Source organism: Euprymna scolopes, chromosome 43, assembly GCF_053919585.1.
Source record: "Euprymna scolopes isolate OS-2025 chromosome 43, ASM5391958v1, whole genome shotgun sequence".
Taxonomy (NCBI): Eukaryota; Metazoa; Mollusca; class Cephalopoda; order Sepiida; family Sepiolidae; genus Euprymna; species Euprymna scolopes.
The window spans coordinates 23,129,995-23,150,740 of NC_136524.1; the positions used below are offsets into that span (position 1 = coordinate 23,129,995).

A 20,746-nucleotide genomic window follows, 5' to 3' on the forward strand; every position below is an offset into this window, starting at 1 on the left:
TGAAAAAAAAAAAAAATCTCCAAATGCAGAGGTAATATCTACTTTTCTCTTCCCATGGAATTTAAGGAATTCAGTTCCCTAAAAAGGGAGCACTCTGAATTGTAAAAGTTCTAGATTTGACTCATCTGCAATCCCTGGCAGGAGTACCTCAAGCAATAATGTCCCATTTGAAGGTTCTTGATAAACTGCAAAAATACATCTAATTTGATGTTGTTCGTCTTTTCTACAAATACTATAATTGCACGTTCCTCAGAATTGTCTCATCTATTCTCTGCTTCCTTTGTTCCAACTTATTCGTTGGTCTAGAAGTCTCCATAAATTCGCTGTCTTAACATCTCATTTTAATGCAACTTCCTATTCGAGTATTTCCTTTCCAAGGACTGTAAGACTGTAGAACTCTTCCTGTTCATTGTTTTCCTACCTACAGCATTGATCTTTTCAAGATTAAGATCAATAGGCATCTCCTGTTTTTTTTTTTTTTTTTTTTTTTTACTCAGTGATCACCACTTATCAAGTCCCGGAAGCCACTCAGGGATAAGGGTTATTGCAAGTACATTACGTTAGTGTCGAGATTTGATGAAGTGTTTACTTAAGGGGGCGGTTCATTAGGAATTTGTTAACGTTCGACTTGAAGACATCCAAGTTGTAGTCAGGTGGGAAGAAGGCAGACGGAACAGAGTTCCACAGGCGTGCAGTTCTAAGAAAGAAGCCTTGTTCATGGAATCCACGTTTTGATTCAGGCACAGATATAGAGTAGGGGAAATTTTTCACAGTGGATTCAGCTAGACTGGTGTTTTTCGTGAAAGATTGGCGAGGGGGGACCAGAGATTGGAGTTCAGACGAGCACCTGCCATGAAAATAACGATAAAACAAGGATAGGCTCGCAACGTCTCTTCTGTGGGAGAGAGGTTGCAGGGTAGAGAAAAGGGCATCCCCCACTAAACCACGAAGTCTATTTTGTACTCTGTCAAGGCAGGAGAGGCTGGTTTTTAGCAGCTCCTGCCCAGATATGGCAACAGTATTCCATCCTTGGACGTACTTGGCTTTTATATAGATAGAGAATTGCATCAGTAGTGAGATATCTTCTGGAGTGGTAGAAGGATCCCACCATCTTTCCAGCGACCTTGGCAACAGACTTGATGTACGTGTTCCATTTCAGATCAGGAGTAAAGGTCAAAACCAGAAGCTTGTCAAAACACGGGGCCTCACCCAGACGAGAGCCATCCATCACAATTGATGCCAGATGGGGATCAGAGCGTTGATGATGTAAGGATAGGAGTTTGGTTTTGGATGCATTAAAGGTAACCAGCTACATCTTCCCCTACTGAACCACGCGCTCGAGATCAGTGGAGAGAGAATCAGAGAGAACTTTGTCATTTACAGCCTTTGATGTGTTGCCGTAGATGGTCGTGTCATCAGCATAGATGTCAACGAATGATTTAAGTATGTGTTTAGAGAGGTCATTGATGTAGATCAGGAAGAGATTGACCCCTGAGGGACTCCAGCATTTATATTGCAGGCCTCCGATTTTTGTCCATCTACCACTACTCTTATGAGCCTATCTAAGAGAAATGATTTAATGATTGAGAAAACATTTCCAGTTATACCGTAGCTGGAAATCTTGTGAAGTAGACCCTTATTTGCAATAATCATTTTTTGTTCTTGTTAGCTCCTTTACATTTAGTAGCTTCATGCCTCGTCTCAAGCAATTTTCATAAGAAAACAAAAACAATAACTTCCACCCCCACCTCAGAAAAAAGAAGTTAGCAGGACAGTCTTCAGAGATGAAACAGAACAATACTTTATTCTTGACATTTTCCCGAAGGCTTAGTCGATAACTTCCTACATGCTATAAACTTTAATGCTGATACATTGATCTGTGTTTAATGTTTTTAAACCTAAAAACCTTTGCTTAGCTATCCACCATACTCAGAAATGGATTTTTTTTTTTCATGGGAGTCACCACTTATCACGGCTTGAAAGTGAATGAGTGTAATCACCAAGACAACAGCGTAGTAGTAGTTAGTGGTAGAAATGAGGAAAAATAGATTATTTAGGGAGAATGAACGAGAACTTGTTTACATTGGACTTGAAAATGACCATATTGCAGTCAGCTGGAAAGCAGATAGAGGAACAGAGTTCCACAGGCGGGCAGTTCTAAGAAATAAGCTTTATTCATGAAATTTGCATTTAGATTTAGGTGCAGATAGAAAATGGGAGAAACTGTGGACAAGTGTGTTTTGCGAAAGTTTGGCAAGGCGATAGGACAATAGATTGAAGCTCAGACAAGAAAATAACGATAACTTTGTATGTCTGCCCATATTGTGAATTTTTCAAAGGAGATAAATGAAAATCAAATGACGGTGATTTTGTAAACAGATACTACACTTTCATTTTAATCAAAATGAAAAGCAGGCATAAAAATGTTTTTGCAACTAAGCATTTTAAATGTAAAGAAAACCATATTAGTTATATTATATAGTGCATCAACGTATGTTTCTTTTACATAAATAATTTTACTTTTAATTCATAAATAGGAAATATGTTTTACTTTCAATTTTATTCATATAAATAATATTTTACTTGATCCATACTAATAATATTGAGGTCAAAAGGTTTAGTCTATATGTGGTATAGAAATCGATATGTTAACAGTATTCAAATAGGTTTCAAAACAAGGTCAAATTTTTCACAGAATCTGAAGGCATTAGAATTTTACTTTGAATCCATCTGGGGTCACTAGAAGCAATTATTGGTTAGATTCATGAAATAACTGAAAGACAATATAACAAAGAAACAAAATGAATTTCTTTTTTTAAATAGATTTTCTTCATCTTATAAAATTAAGCAAGAAATATCTTGGTGAAGAATGAAAGGTCTAAATATTTAAATAATTATTTTCATTTATTCATATCAACATTTAAGCAATAAACTTTCTAGGCCTGGAGGTTCTAGTAAACAAAATATAATAGTAATGAGCTATCCGTTATGAGCAACACGCAGGTGTGGTTAGCAACAGACATGTCATTATAACTTGACCTACTACAAAAAAAGATTAGTTCTAAAATACATCATCAGATTGACATAATCTTTTATGTGATACTTAAAGAATGAAACATCAGTTCTTTTATGCCGTATAATACATATACTAGCAGGGCTATCTGGTATTGCCTGGGGCAAAAGTGTAACATTTCAGTTTTTGTTTATAATTTAACCTAATTAAAAAACAAAAAATATAAGAAAATCTTTATGATGTATGTATTTGTTACGGAACAAAAACATATTCCAAATATCATGTAAATTGAACAAGTAATTTCTTTTAAATAAAAAAATTTAAAAAATCAAATTTATGAGTAAGCAAAAAGGGATTATCTTGTATCGCCATCTTGAAAAAATAAATAAAAAATAAGTGGATAACTCAATTGAAACTTGTGAAATTAGCCTTATAATGCTAAATAATTTCACATTAATCAATTAAAATAGTTTAAAAATGATTTTCTTTATAAAAATAAGCTACTTGATCAATTCACAAAATTTTCGGAATACAACACTTAACTTCCATAACGGGTACATATAGCAAAGATTTCTGTATTTTTTATTTATTTAGGGTGAACTGGACTTGCACCCATATTTATATTAAAACTGCTATCTGTACCTCTTTCTATCTGCATCTGTCTCTCCCCCTGTTTTAAACCTCCCTCTCTTGTTGGCTCAGCCCATTACTCTTAAGTTGGACATACACAGAAAACTCCCGTATATAACAGATTTCTTCAGCAATGATTCAGCATTTTCTTTCTAAATCAGTACTTAACACCAAAAGACTGACCACCTTGACAAAAACTAGCCCAGTTGATCCCCAGAGAATGGATAAATTTTTCTAAATTTTAAATATTATTCATCCAGGGCAATGCCGATAAAGAAAATTTCAACCGTGTCAGTATTCATTTTTTACTTTTAGTCAGGCATAAAAACATACACAAATAACTGTCTGTAGGTGTATGTTGAGAGAAAAAAAAAAAAAAAAAAAAAAAGTTGTAGTAGGCAGGAATCTGAGGACAATAACTAGCATTTAAGAAAAGTTTTGGGACAAAAATAAAAATTGCCTTAGCCTAGAAGAATTTTATTCACTAACCAAGAAGAGAAAAGATGAAACGTAATATTAACAACAGAGCATTTTGCTTTATTTATTTCCAACAAGATACAAAAACAGAAGATAAATGTTTCATGTACATATTTCTAAATATAACTTTTTGAAGCGCATAATGCCGTTTATTTTTTTTGCAAATAAACATTTTTTTATTAATTAAAAAATATTGTACTTTATTTTTTTTATATAACAAAAATGAAATTTAAGTCTTTTCTTTCTTTTCACTTTTCTTTATTAAATTCAGAAAAACTAATTCTTCAACATAAAACAGGTGTATGTTTTTTATAAGTAAGTAAACATTTTATATTGGTTAATTGAACAACTTGAAACTGAAATGAAAGTAATCAGGATCATGTGGTAGAAGTTTGAAAAACTTTGATAGCCAGTTTTTCTGAAAATATGGAAATGAACAAATATCATTGAAAAAAAAAAAAACTAAACATTTTTGTCAGTAAGTTTATTAGCTAGATAAAACCTTTGAAAATTTACCAACTAAAAATTGAAATGAATGTAATGTTTTTATGAGGTAGTTGTTTCAAGTTCAGTAACTAGTATTGAAACTGACGAGATCTTCAAATTTGCCTTTCTCATTTGATTGAATTATTCAGTGATATTTGTTTGTCAGGTAACAATACAACTGAATGTAATTGTTCCGGAAATTTCTGAGTTTCCGCCCATAAATATGTATCAAAAAATTATAAAATAAAATGAAACTTTACTGGTAATTGCTTTATTTATGACAGAGTGAAATAATGTTTGGATAGTAACTTTCCTATTTGGCTAGTAAACAAAAATATTTACTTTCCAAATGTCAACTTAAGGTAAATTTGCCTGTATAGCCCTATCCAAATTCCTTTTAAATTTGGAAAGTTTACAAACTCATTTTCAGATAGTAGGAAAAGGAATACACAAAGTAATTTCATTAATATAGATATAAATGCCAATTCCAATCCTCCATTCTATAATAATAAAAGCAATGTGCATTTATTTGCATATTACATATATGTGTGCATGTGATAAAGAGGCAATGTTGAAATAATCACAAATGTGAAGTTCTATATTTTACAAGTAAAAAAAAAAAAAAAAGTTTAAACAAAAAATAATCTAGAAATCTCACCTGTGTTTAAATGTATGTATGTTTCACTAAAACTTTCAGAGGCGACGGATCCTGATAAGATGGCTATCATTTTGAAATGTGACAGACGATAAATATTGAAAAATTGGCCAAAAACATTAATTCCTTCAGCCTCAACTGAGTAGTTTTGTACAAGGAGAGGGTCTTTTTTTTTTTTCTAGTCAACATTTTTGTAAATCATCGTCTCCGTTGGATTGACTATGCTTAATTTTAACACTCTTGACTTCTGCTTGCACCATGAATGCATTGGCTAAGACGTTACTTTTTTTTTTTTTCTTCCTTCGCATTACGGGTTCGAGCCTGCCTGCCTACTATTTTTTTTTTTTTTTTTTTTTTTTAAATCCCTCTCCACCTAAATTGCCTACTGTCGTTTTGATCCCCCCCCTCTCCCGCTACTACCACTATATATTAAATTCTTATCTACAAATCTTGGCCTTTTGGTCAAGATCAAAGTGTAGTATCTGTTCTTCAGATGCTGCACTTCCATTTCTTGTTCAGTTTCGGTAGAAGATCAGTCTTTCACGACCAAGACAATTTTTTTTATTTTTGTACCTTTTCTCCACGTTAAAAAACGACCCTGGTGTCTAACTGTCCTGTGGGGAGGCATAGAAAATAGGTACAAATACTGCCTTTTTACCGAAAATCAGCGAAGAGTGATTGCTTTGCCAGTCACATGATTCAAAACCCTTAGACATAAGACAAAACTTTTGCCTGAACGCCTAGAACGATGTGGCCACCAAACCAACCAACCATGTTGAAGTGTGAGTGAAGTAAAATTTATTCATGATTAAATAATAGGACACATATAGAAGCAACAGTGTTCAACAACACATCAACTAGAACTTAGTATTATGCATTTTAATTTGACAGCCTGTGTGTGTGTGTGTGTGTGTGTGTGTGTGTGTGTGTGTGTGTGTGTGTGTGTGTGTGTGTGTGTGTGTATATATAAATATATTATTATTTTATGTATCCACATAAAATGTAATAAAAGATACTTTATGTCAAGGGTGTGAGTTCCATATAAAAAATGTTGATTTAATTTGAATAAAATAAAATATGCATCAAGTGCGCTTGAAAGCCAAATCACAACGTAATATTAGGAAAATAAACAAATATTTTACTTGTCTGAGATTTATAATAAATATATTTCTGAGCTAAACTCCATTCTCAGTTTTTTTCTTTTCTTCTTTCTTGCCATGTTGTAAACTTGGAGAAAGAAAAGTATTTTTCTATATGGAACACACACCCTTGACGTTATTCTCACATTGCCTACACACTGTTCCAACATTTCAAAATACAACCGACGAGATACAGCATGCGGCTCTTTACAGACTTTTCTTTCTCCAGCTTTACAACTTGACAAGAAGAAAAAAGAAAACATACATACTGAGGAGGGAATTTAGCTCCAAAATTTCAGACAAGTAAAATATTTGTTTATTTTCCTAATATTACATTGTGATTTGACTTTCAAACGCACTTTGATGCATATTTTATTTTATATATTTTATGTATCAATTTTCAGTGTTTACTTTAGCAGTGCTCAATACACAAGTAGAGCCATGTAGCAAGTTATGAAAATATGACAATTACGTTACACAATTTTCCGTGTTTCATTCTCAGTCTGACTTGTCAGGCTAGGTTGAAATGTGGAAAATTCTGTGTAGCTTAATTGCAATATATATATATATATATATATATATATATATATATATATATATTTCATAACTCACTATATTTTTTTCTCCTGTATTTTCTTAAAAGAAAAAAAAAAAAGCTTTATTTTCTTTCTCTTTTTGGTGTAATTTTAAATGAGTATTCATATGAGCTCTGATGAAGGATATTTTCTTTCTTTTCATCAGAAGATGTACACTTTTAGAAAGATTATGTGAGAAGAATACAAATATATCAACAGGAATTTAAATATTAAAATTTATAAGAAAAAGGGAAGAAATGAGAAATTTACAAATATTTTTAAAAAATTTCATTTCATTCTTCTTTTATCACATTGCATTAAATGTATTATTTCATTTGATGTTAGTATTTCATTGTCATAGCAAAGGCATAAAACCATTAGCAATACGGTTGTTGCATTTTATATGGGTCTTTTTAAGGATTTGGGCTTTTGTACCTAAGAAGATTAAAATATCAATATAATAACTAAACAGTTAAAAAAAAAAAACAAAAAAAAAAAAAACCCACACACACAAATAAATGTGAAAGTTGAGTTCATTACTAACGGTTAAGTTAAAACACCCTATTTTAAGTTTTTGTTCTGCTTGAGGCACCACTTATCAAGGCCCGAAAGCCATTAGAGGATAAGAGTTAATGAATGTAAGGTGATAGAGTCGTAATCGTTAATGCCATAGATTGAGCAGAATTTGGATTATTTAAGGGGAAAGCTCAACAAGAACTTCTTTACATTGGACTTGAAGGCTACCATATTGTAATCAGATGTGAAACAATGCTCCACAGGCGAGCGGGTCTAGGAAAGAAGCTTTGTTCATGGATTCTGCATTTAGATTTAGGCACAGATAGTGTTAATGCAACTGCACACAATAGAAGCACCATCTTCTTTGTATAGTGCTTATGTTTATGAAATATAAAGTTTCAAGGTAAACTAATTGGCAACTTGGTTTTGAAAAAGGACAAAAATTTAAAAAAAAAAAATGTTTATTTTAATTTAAATGATCATTTTGATTTTAATATAGCGAATAGTTCTGTCTTGCAATATGGTTTTATTTCCGGAAACAAACACTTAACATTCGTATTCAAAGTGTTTCCTTCTTTAGTGGGAAGGTTTTAATTTTCAACAAGTTGCGATCTATTTCTAATTTATGAGTGAAAAGGCAAATTCATTTTTCTTTTTTGCCAACACATTTAAAAGACAAGTTGGTATCAAAATTAGCAAAATGTTAATCTACATGAACGTGGAAAAAATTTAATGTTTACAAATTTACGAATGAAATATTTAAAATCAGTGTTTAAAGGATTTTAAGCAGCAAACTTTGTAAAATGATAAAGCACCACTTACGCCTAGCAGATGAGTTTCAAAATTTATGACTGATTAATTAGTTTAGGAGTGAATGTTATACATTCAAGTATATAAACATTCACTTACCTAACTTTATATAGAGATAATATAGGACTTTATTTACTGCATTTACAGTTAAATGCATTAATATTTATAAGATATTTTATATATATCTTATTGGTTATTTAAGCCATGACTTGTTATGCAGTTCTTTATTGTTGGCCAACTCAAGAAAACGAATGGCAAGGATTGTAAACAATGAAATTTGAACCAAATCAATCCTCAAGACCAATAAGCTTCAACACTGGGATTGTAGGCTGTCAGAAAACTTCAGTCCCCGACCAAGGAAATAAGACGATAAAATCGATAATTTACTTTAAAACAAAACAAAAATAAATAAATATTAGAGTGGTTGAATCATAATGAAAGGGAAGCGAGAGATCCATGTAGAGTGGTAAGACAAAAATGGGCGACTTGTTCAATTATAAATCATGGTTATTTAGAATTAAAATAGATTTTCTTTTAACATAACTCAATCCAAGAACTATATATTAGGAAAATCTATCTCATTGCCACAATAGTGCATTCCTGTGCCTGTTTTACAAGTGTGGCACTATTTCTTTGTGCCACTGTTTCTAACTCCGCAGCATGACCGGGTGGTTATTTGGCCATGTGCGTAGAGATTCAAAGAAACGCCTTCCAATAATTCCCTTTCCCAGAGCTCTCTCTCTTTTCCTGCACGACCACCATGAAGTGAAGACGAATATTCTGTCTCTCCATAAATGGGGGGAGCACCCCCTCCCTCAATACTAGTTAGGTTAGTTAGCTTTGAAAAGCCGATTATCCAGTTTTTTAATTGTTAAAGTTTTTGTAAAATACATTTTGTAAAATAAATAGTTAAGATTTCTCATATATATTACAATTGTGTCGCGTGTCGTCTTTCTTGTGTCTGCCATAAATGTCTTCATACATGTCTTAAGTCGAAAGGCGGCCCTGAGGACAAAGAGATGAAGATTCCCACCAGAATGCGACCAGGGTGAAGAGATCATCTTGAGAAAAGAAAGGAGCCACACCCAGATCCAACATCTCAGGTATGATTTTCTTCTTGCTACACAGACCCTAATGACTGGCCCATCTTCATATCTTCACGAGACCGCTTTAAGACATTTACTATAACACGTCTGTCGGTCACACCTCAGTGACCGGCTGATAGAGGTTACAAGTACTTTAATGGAATGTGCTCTGATGCACTCATATCACTTGTAAATACTCCTAATAAACCCGCTTAATAAAATCACAACCATTGACTGTTCAGTTCCCTAAATGCCGGAAAGCCTTCTACTCTAAGAATTTCTTCCCTTGGACAGCTAGACTTTGGAATTCTCTCACTGCTACCTAACTTCCCTAACTATATTGACATGCAGAAGTTTAAATGTAATGTAAACCAACATCTTGCTCATCTCCCCTAAAAATGGTCCCATATAGTAGCTCTTTATGTCCAAGTGACAATGTGCCTTGCTTGGGATAAAAGTGATTAAAACTAAATAAGTAAAACAAATATATATGGAGGAAAAAAAAAAAAAAAAAAAGGTGCTCAACTGAGTTTCAATGTATGGTCTCTCATCTCTGTAAAACAAACACTCATCTAGCTACACCCACTGTCAACATTTTCCCCTTACTTTCTATCTGTGCCTAAAACTAAATGAAAATTTCATGAGCAAAACTTTCTTAGAGCTGCATACCTGGGGCAGCTTCCCAGTTGACTATTACATGATTTTTTTTCAAGTCCAGTGTAAACAAGTTTTTGTTGAGCCATCTTAAATAATCAATTTCTAACAAATTTCCATCAAGTTAACTCATTAAACCTTATTCTTAAATGGCCTATGGATCTTAATAAGCAGTGACTCCCTTGTCAAAAAACAAACAAAAAAAACAAAACAATAGTGAACAAACTATGATAAACTCACATGTAAAAAAACAAAACAAACCTTTTTAATTATGTTAACTAATGGTAATTCATTATAATCTGTTACAGGAAGAAATCTAAATTATCTTAAAACTATATAAAAAGAAAGACATTGGTTTTATATTTATTTGAAACTAGCGAGGGGTACCCGGCGTTGCCCGGATGTTTGGAGGTGTGTAGGGAGGGGGGGGGGTAAAAAAAAAAAAAAAAAAAAAAGTAAGTTTGAGGATCGAACCCGAAGCGTTGAGGCAAAGTTGTGAAAAAAAAAAAAAAAAAAAAAAGTGCAACGTTAACCATTGCCCCACGACATGCTTACGGAAACATGTTTGAATTTATTTAATTACTTGGATTTAGCAGGTGCTCGTTTTAATGAGTTAATGAGGGCAAGTTTGACGACGGAATTTCATTTACTGCTGAACGCTCCCCCCCCCCGAAGATCTTATAGGAAAAAGACTAACCCACATGCGGCGAGCGACAAATATTGAATATTTATCTTCCCGAAATCGAGCTAATTAAATAGACAGGCGAGCTTCGTTGTTAACTGAGATATTACGATTTATATGTGATATAAAAAGTTTTAAAAAGTTGTGAACCGACTGACCGCTTCTGAAAAAAGCCTTTTGTAGACATACAGAAAAAGCGAACACACATACATTTTTCGCTTTTATATTTATAGATGAAATGTAAAAAGAATTTTAACCACCATATTGTCCTTTGAGCACTTAAAATTAGTATCCTACAAAAAAAAAAAAAAAAAAAAAAAAAAAAATTATATATATATATATATATATATTATATATTCCGGTTTCGGATGTTCAAAAGTAGGGACTAATGAATAGGTTGTTAGATAGTGCTCAATAACAAGAGCAAAATAATATTTATTTGAATGTTACATTTGGTCGCTACAAACAGCCATCTGTTTTAGTAAATGTGACTGTCAGGCAACTCTGAACCATTCGATGCCATTAAAAAAAAAACAAAAAAAAAACAAACAAACGGGGGGGGGCTGAATGGTTCAGAGTTGCCTGAGGAAGTCTCATTGACTGAAACAGATGGCTGTTTGTAGTGACCAAATGTAACTGTTTACCCTCAAATATATATATATATATACTTGTTTTTTTCACTATAATATAAGGGCATTTTCTGAATGTGTATCCATCAGTGATAATTAAACGAATATAGAAATGGAACACATTGCATTAATAAAAAAAATATTAATAAATTACAAATGAATAAAGCAAATACAAGTGCCATAACCGGAAATCAAAAACAAAATCTTGAAGTCTTCAGTCTGAGGTTCTGTGAATTGAGATTTAGATTTCTTCACAAATAGATCTAAAGGCATTACATTAAAATAATTGTTTTGACATACTGAGTTTCAAAATATCTATAGATATATAGTGGATCAATGTATAATTTTTAAATAATTTGTATAAATAAAAGGACAGTTGTGTGTGTGTGTGAACTCAGTTTAAAAAAAAAAAAAAACTAAAACACCCACAAAGTTGGTATTTTCTTGATTGGTATTGCTCTGGATAAATAACTAAGATTCAGAAAAAAAAAAATCATTCTTTAACACTAAACTTGCAAATTTCATTAAGGAAATTGATTTTCTGGCCAGATTATGTACTAAAGGGAAAATAACTGACTTTTTTATCAAGGAGTTAATTCCCTTATGTCAATTCATTCCTTGAGGAATCTAAAAACGAGTTGTCAGTCTGTATGCTCATAGAGTGTCATGGGTTGGATAATTGGGGGGGGGGTACTGGGGGAAAAAGGAAAGAAAGATGGAGAGATGAATAGAGAAATAGAAGTTTTAATAGAAATAGATTACACTTTTTCCTTGGCCAATGCTGGGTAACTTTGCTAGTATTATATATTCTAAAAAAACCTTTATATTATGAGTGGATCTAGGAGCCTAACAAAAATATGCAACCATATTTGCTAGTCTACATAATAAAATTGCTAGCAAAAATATCATCTGCCTGAGGCAATTCACAATCTCATGTAACTTTAAATTGATTTTTTAAAAAGCAGGTCATAATTTTACACAAATGTTTCGTGTCTTTATTTTACACTCATCAAAATGGAATGATGTAACCGTATCGTCTGTTGGACAATTCTTTATAGCAATTGCTCCAGACAAGGCATGAAGCAACTTAACAGAAGAATCTAAAATTGTGTGTATACATACATATATGCATGTGTGTATATCTATAATATAAAGCTGAATGTCTGTGTGTGTGTGTCCGGTCACAAATAGGCTCCTATATGGTTGACTATTACAGAAAACTGATCACATATTGATAGATGTATCGAGACACAGGAATGGGTATGTTTGATCTGGTATAATGATGATTCATTAAAATTGTGGGGTCTGCGTACGCGCCTGGTCCACAAAGTATGGAAATAAATTTAAAAATTAAAGAAAATGTTTACAAGTGTTTTTGATATAGATGTACATAAGAATACTTTGATAAGTATGTTTTAGGGATGGTATAATAAAATTGTTGGGTCTGCGTTCGCGCCTGGCCTCCATAGAATGGAAATAGGCACAAACTTAAATAAAGACTTTTCATATCTATCTGTGTAAGTATACTTTGATAATTATGTTTCAGTTTGAAGAAATATGGTATAATAAAATTATGGGGTGCTCGTTTGCACCTGACCTCCATAGAATGGAAATATGTCACAAAGTTTAACAAGGTTTTTTTAATATAGATCCACAGAATATTGTGATAAGTGTTTCAGTGTGAACAGGTATGGAATAAGAAATTATGGGGTTTATCTATTTTATTTTTACTTTCATCATATTTTGCTTTGGTTTTGATACCCCCAAATTTACAACCCTTCCTTTTCATAACCTATCATACTTTCATAAATCAGAGTCCATTTTCTGTAGGCTGTTTTTGAACCCAGTCAACGACGGGTACTTTTGCTAGTATATATATATATATATATATATATATATATATATATATATATATATATATATACATACACACACACACAAAACTTCAAGGTTGAAAACTAGTTAATGATAAGTGTTAGAGGGAACAGATTCTGACACAGAAATTTTGCATTCTTTATGAAAATATGAGGACTAAAGAACAAAAGTGAGAGTATCCTAGATATATATATATATATATATATATATATATATATATACATGGGAATATTCTAAGCATAAAAAATTCCTGTAAAAGCAAGACAGAAAAGATGATCCACAAAATACTTCCCTTGACACATTTTTGATAGCCTTGTGTCTAATTTGTCAAAATCTATATATTTTTGCAAATAAATAATTCCAAGTGCAGTATCTGTTCTGTCCCCTTTCCAGATTGAGAATAGTTTAATTTTTGTATCCCAATCCAGAGTGCCCCTTTTTGGTGAGTAGCTGGACTTTCCTCACATAAAAACTAATCTGGTGTTTAACTGAACTCGAATAAATAGAAACTTCCGATATGAATTTGAAATAATGTTAGTTTATGTGTCGACTTTTACTTTTTTTTATTTTATTTTAGTTAGTTTTCAGAGATTAAGGGCTCCTTTCCGGAACCAACATTTTATTTCATTACGAATTGAATTTATATCTGAGGACTTTTGTTAAAAATAGATGTTCCATTTATGGCCATTAACTGTATTTCGCTACAGCTTTATCTTCCATTTAAAAAATTTTTTTAAGGCCAGTTGCTTTTATTACAATCAGTATGTTTCTTTCAGAAAACATGAAATCTTTAAATCATTCTTGATGTCTCAATATTTTATCTTTCCCATTTAGCTCTATGAAAAGCCGACCATTTGGAACAGTGACATAAAAAATAAGCACAGTTCTTTTGGGTTTGTTCCATATTACAGCATCTTGCTTGCCCGCCTGTACGTCTTTGTTATAGAACATTGCTGCATTTTCATTTTATGCTTTCAGCGATGGTTCAATAATCCAAAATGTTCAAGGATTCGTCATTGTGATTCTTTAACAGAAATAAAATTTATGAAGTATGGAATTACCAAAAGATTTACAAGTCAGATTTTTTTTTTTTTTCATATAGAAATAAAACAAAAATGACTATTTTACATATACTAAAGATGCACCATTTGCACAATGGAGTAACATTAAAATAAACAAAACATAAATAAAATAAAAGGTAGGGGGAAGCTAATTTCTTATGTAAAAATTAGTGATAAAAATAAACAAGTCAAGATAAATTAACTTATTTTCATTGACTTTTTATAAATATTTCCACTACCTCCACATACAAAGATGTGACACAAGATCATAAAAAATGAGGTATTGAAAATCCAGTACCTATGAGATATGTGCACTGATCATAAAAAAAAGAGCAGTTGTCATACTATTTTCATTAGCAACCTCAAGAAATACAATTTTTACAAAATATTCAAACTTATAATCCTAAAGTAATTTCTGACATAATACAGAATCTCAGTTGAAATAAAGTTTATCAATTAGAATCTCCTTTCAGAGTAAAATCTTCTGAGCAATAAGATTGAAATGTTAGTAGCTACAAAGATGTCTGCTGACCGACTGGAAAACTTGCCTCTGGTAAAAGACACTAAATGTTGAATACCTTCAATCTGTTATAGGGATAGCCTTAAAAACAAAACATTGAACATACATTTTGTAAGAAATTAATCTAAAATTATTTCAAAGATTGCAACCAAGTAGACTAGTTTGACTACAAAAGAAAAGTGATCAAACACCGTTTGAACCAGAAAATATTCCATTAGACATGTTTGTCTTAACACCACACTTAAAAAAAATAGACACTTTTTTGTCAGAAAACTAAATAAGGTTTATTACATCAAGACTTGTTTCAGAGCATAAAATTTATGCCAACATAATTTCAAATGACATTCAACTTGTAGCTTTCATTAAAATGTTCAGTTTAATGATTGATGAATGTATCTTCATGTTTGAGGAAAACATGTGTTGAACAGCTTTTAAAAATAGAGTTCTTTAATAGTCTATTTTTAGACAGTACTTTATCGCTTCCTCCCATGTTTTCCTTCTCTAGTGTTCTACACGAACTAACCCCAAAATTTCTAATCCATTCTTTCAATGTAACCCAACCAGCAAAGTCTTCTGTTCTGCACACATCTCTCTCTCTCTCTCCTTACAGCCCAGATTCTGAGGTCACCAGATCTAAGCCAGTTCTTAAGTCTCACATTACACATATCGCTTCTATCCATGCAACACGTCTTTAACCGTCTGTTGTTCTATAATAGAAGTTTCATGAACTATTCTGTCTTTATAGTTCAACTTCTTAAGTTAAGAAAAAAAAAAAAGAAAAAAAAGGAGGCTTTATTTTTGGAATGACCCTAGTTTTTGTACTTGCATGTTTTTTTGGGGTTTTTTTTTTTTTAAATTTAATTTAACTTTTTTTTTTTTTATGCGACTTTGAAAGCTTATTTATTACAGTATCATTTAGTTATTAGATTAAACAAATTGTTAAAGTTCCATGACTAATTTTATCAGGATATGTTGTGTGAATCTTCAAAAAGTTATTGGCTTACAAAACTTGTAAGGCAATGATTCGACCCTCATTGAAACATGGGTCCCTACTGTTTGGAGTTGGCAAGGTGTTCTGATTTTGAGGGTCTACAGGGTTTTACCATCAGATACATACTACGCATTCACTGCCACGGTCCTGCTTGGATTAGATTTGTCGCCAGAATGTAACAGTTGCTTTTGTTGCTTACAGATTATTTCATGGTTCGTGCCCCACCGCAATGCTTAAATACTGCCCTGTGCTGCAGCTGAACAAACCAAACCTGCGATGACATATATTCACATTAGACCCTCTGCATAATCACACCAGTGTTTGCTCAAAGATATACTGGCAATCTCTTTTTGCATTGTTTTCTGCAGTTCTAAACATGCTGCCTCAGAATTGTGAATGAACACGTTTAACTGCCACGTTTTTTGAGTTCTGTATTGGCTAACTATCATGATGTTCCTAAGTTTTATTAACTTAGTATTATCTATCTTTTGCTAACGGTTTTATGTCTATGGCTTAAGAAAAGAAAACAAAAAAACAATTAAATTCAAATAATGATCATCTTAGACAGGGCTCTACATTGCGAGTGAAACAGTCGCATTTGCAAGTGATTTTTCAAAATGGCGACTAGAAATCATGAAATGCTTATCTTTTGACGATTGTATTTCGTTCACTTTCAAAGCTCACTACTGAGTGAAAAATATCTTTTCAAGTTTTTTTTTTTTTAATAAAACGAACAAAGTTAAATTATTTAAACAATAAAAGTTTAATAGAACACTATTCTTTTTAATGAAGGATGTTTAAAAAAACATCTGACGAAATTAGAATGTTTATACCTTCAAGTATCAATATAAAATTTGTATATATTTAGAATTATACTTACTAAAAAAATATAGAAAAATTTTATTATGTACATAATCGTCACAGAACGAATATGTCATATTCCAAAAATCACGTGGGTTTGGCTCGTAACTTTTCTATTTGGCTAGTAAACAAAAATATTTACTTGTCAAACGTCAACTAAAGATAAATTGGTCCATAGAGCACTGTTAAAAGAACAATTATTGATGTTTAGGCTATAGACTATTAAAAGTTGCATAAAATAACATTACATTTGAAGTATTATTTATACAATAATAGCTACAATTACTTGAACTCCCAGCCTTTCAGCCAGGTAGTAAATTGGTCCTTGGTCAATGTAGGGGAAACCCTTCATACGGAGACAATTACTATTTATTTGGAAATTGCCAGAGTGCCCCCTTTTTGGGGGGGAGCTGGTTTTCCCCTCACATTAAAAACGACCTTGTGTCTAATTTGCTTTTGTGGGGAAGCAAATAAATTGTACTATAGAAAAAATTACATTTTCTTCATGAATAGACTAAAAATGATTTTTTTTAAGAGACGACACCATAATGGTAAGTAGTAGTGAAAATCAGGTAGAACTACATTGACCAACGACCAATTACAGAACAGATACTGCGTGGCCCGAAGGCCAGGCGTTTGCATTCCAATAGTTTTGCTTTATTTATATATTTATACAAAAAAAAAGACAAACACTGGAGATGATGGCACGGTGGGAATTTTGTTTAACTTGATCAAAAAAAGATACAGTCACTGTCCGTTTGTGAATACGAGATATTACGATCTGGGAAGTATGCGAAAACTTGTGGAATCTAACAGACGTGAGAAGGCTGATGCAAAATGCCTTTTATGGACATACACAAACGCTTGCGTCCATTTTGCTCTTTATATAATAGACTAGCAGGGTGCTTGGTGTTGCTCGGGTGTTAAAAAAAAAAAAGAAAAAAAGCTGTAGTAGGCAAGCAGGCTCGAACTCATGATGCCAAGATGGAAAAGAAAGTGAAAGAAAAGCCAAGATCTTACCACACCGCTAAGATGCGAGAGGAATTGAAAAGCATCCAAATTTAGTGATGTCAATCAAAAAGTTGACTTGCTAAGTGAATGAGTTCACGCAGGTGCAGAAATGAATGTTGGCTGCAGGCCAGTTCAGCTTTCTGCCGTTTCATTTATTTGTTTCGCCACGATGTTGGGGAAACCAACCTCCCCCGAAAAATGGGGAACTCTCAAATGAATAGCAATTGTCTGATATGAAGGGTTTTCCCCACATTGATCAAAGCTAATTGCTTTCAAGACGTTCCTAGCAGGAAAGCCAGGCGACCTACTTCACTTCGATTAGTTTCGCTTTTATACAAAAACATACAAAAGGACGGAATAGAGGGAATTTTATAAAAGTCGCTCAAAATAACTGTAGAGATGATGTCCGTTCGCAAATCATACATATTATAATCTAGGGAGTATATAAAAAGTTCTCCAAAATAGTAACCCTCTCGAGACCCCCACCCCAAAAACCTTTCGCCGACATACCAAAACACGCGCCTATTTTGCCTTTTATGTATATAGAAGATAATCTCACAAGATAACTTTGATAAAAATCAGTAAAACGTACATATGAAATATTGTTTTGCTATGAATTTAGGAGTATTGTAAAAGCAGAGCTGTTGGAAAAAAAAATAAAAATAAAATGCCAGTTCCATGAATGAATACCATTTAGATTTTGATCTTCCCAAAGAACAAAAATATAGTTCTTTGTCAGAATTCCTGTTAAAAAAAAAAAAAAAAAATCTATATGATCTATGTGCCTGTGACAAAATGAAAATAGATAAATCGACCAAGTAGTTTTATTTTTAGAAAAGAAATTTTTTTTTAAGCGATTAATAGGAATTCATAGACATCTATAATATAAATCTCACCTGTCTGTTTGTATGTCTTGTAAAAACATTCGACAGGCGACGGATTTTCACGAGAGCGGTATTGTTTTAAAACTGGACCCTTCTGACAACAAATATCAAAAAATTGGCCAAAAACACTAATTCCTTCACCCTCAACTGAACACTTTTCTACAGGGAGGGGTTGCTTTTTTCGTAAGTCATCCCCTTTTTTCGATTTTCTAGCTTTAATTTAAACCTATGTTATTTTCGATTTGGCGATGGCCGCAACAACAAAGATGTCAGGGTTTTTTTTCATGTTCTTTTCCTCCTTTGTGGTACAAGTTAGAGCCTGCCTGCTACCACTTTTTTAAAAATTTTATTTTGCTCAACACACACTTCCAAACACTTGGGTAACGCTGGGCACCCAGGCTAGTTAAAAGATAAATCTTGCAAGTTCGACTTATTGTGGAGTTATCTTTTTTTTTTTTTTTTTTTTTTTTTTTTTTACATATTTTATGTTTTCAAAATGGTGGACAAGACAGCTGCTCTTTGCTAACTCATAAACTTGGATTTTCTTATTTAAAAATAAACCTAATTGATTAATTTATGTGATTTTTGAATATGATATTGTTCCATCACGAGTACGTACATCATACAGGTTTTTCCTTTATTTTTGTGGGAATTCTGGACAAGTACATTTTATTTCAGCTTTTTATATTTTTTTTATGTAAAAAAAAAAAAATAGTATCTCCGTTGGGGGGGGGGGGTAATATGATAATCCATTTTATAATGTATTATCATAGTAGACCCACTTTGAAATACGTTCCAGAAAAAAAAAAAAAAAAGGCAGAGTTGCAGTAATCAAACTAGATGCTGATGGATGTGAATCAGCAAAATTGTGCAGTGAAACGGCTGTTTCTGAAGTTATTTGGTCCAGTTTTGTGTTTTTCTTTTCTTGGGTGAAATAATATAAACCTTAAGCATACTGGGACCCCTATATCCTTTCTACACTAGCAGGAAGCATAAAATAGGATATAGTTTTGATATACCAGTTTTAAGGGTGGGGGTTAAAAAAAAATCAAGGTTGATTAGATAAAAAAAGTGAAAAGATAGATTGACATAGGAATATTGTAAGAGCCTCAATATGAAAGTTGACAATAATCTATCACTAATATATATATATATATATATATATATATTAAATCCCCGAAACAGTGTTTCATGGTAAACAACTGATGATCCCTGGAAAAATAAATTATTGGTATTATAGTAAATTCGAGAGCGAGTTGATGCAGTGATTGCAGGTGATTAAATGACTTACTGACTAGATGTTTTTCTAACGAATGATAGAAGATATTTTTTTGTGTAGTTTTAAAGGTTAAAAACTTCCAAGACTATATATATATATATATATATATATATATATAGATATTATATATTATATATACACATTTACACACTGAAATTTTGAAATACATCAATGGACCGGAGGTCATCTTGTCAGCATCAGACAAGGCCAAACTATTTGCCAAGAACTTTGCAGCTAATTCTACTATGCGATGAAGGCCATCAACTCCCTGTATTTCCTCCTATAACGGACAACACGCTATGCAACATACAAATCTGTGTGTGAGGTCGCCAAGCTAATCAAGAACCTTGATTCCAGTAAAGCAACTGGCCCTGATGACATTCCAATTATAGTGTTGAAAAAGCTTCAACCAGAACTTGCCCCCATACTTACAAAACTGTTTAAGCATTGTCTTAAGGAGAAGTGCTTTCCAACATCCTGGAAAACCTCATCAGTATGCCCTGTATTTAATTCAGGTGATAAGTTGTCTCCCTCTCAGTACAGACCAATAAGTCTCCTGTGTATCATGAGTAAGTTGCTGGAATCCATATTAAATAGTCAACCACCTCAGCAGAAATAATCTTAATGACATGCAATATGGTTTCCGTTCTGCTTGATCTACAGCAGATGTGCTAACGGTTATATCTCATAGGATTAGTGAATCTCTTGACAAAGGTTTCCTTTCTAGGACAATTGCTCGACATATCAAAGGCCTTTGATAAGGTATGGCATAAGGGCCTACTTCACAAGATTTCCAGCTACAGTATAACTGAAAATGTTTTCTCAATTAAATCATTTCTCTCTGATAGGCTCCTAAGAGTAGTGGTTGATGGGCAGAAATCAGAGGCCCACAGTATTAATGCTGGAGTCCCTC

The 20,746-nt window shown here is 32.6% G+C and overlaps 1 protein-coding gene across 2 annotated transcripts in view; it reads right to left on the reverse strand.

Moving 5' to 3' along the window:
- LOC145268237 (ubiquitin-like protein 3) overlaps positions 1–20,746 on the reverse strand; it is a 59,244-nt gene that overhangs the window by 19,505 nt on the left and 18,993 nt on the right. The window lies entirely within an intron of this gene.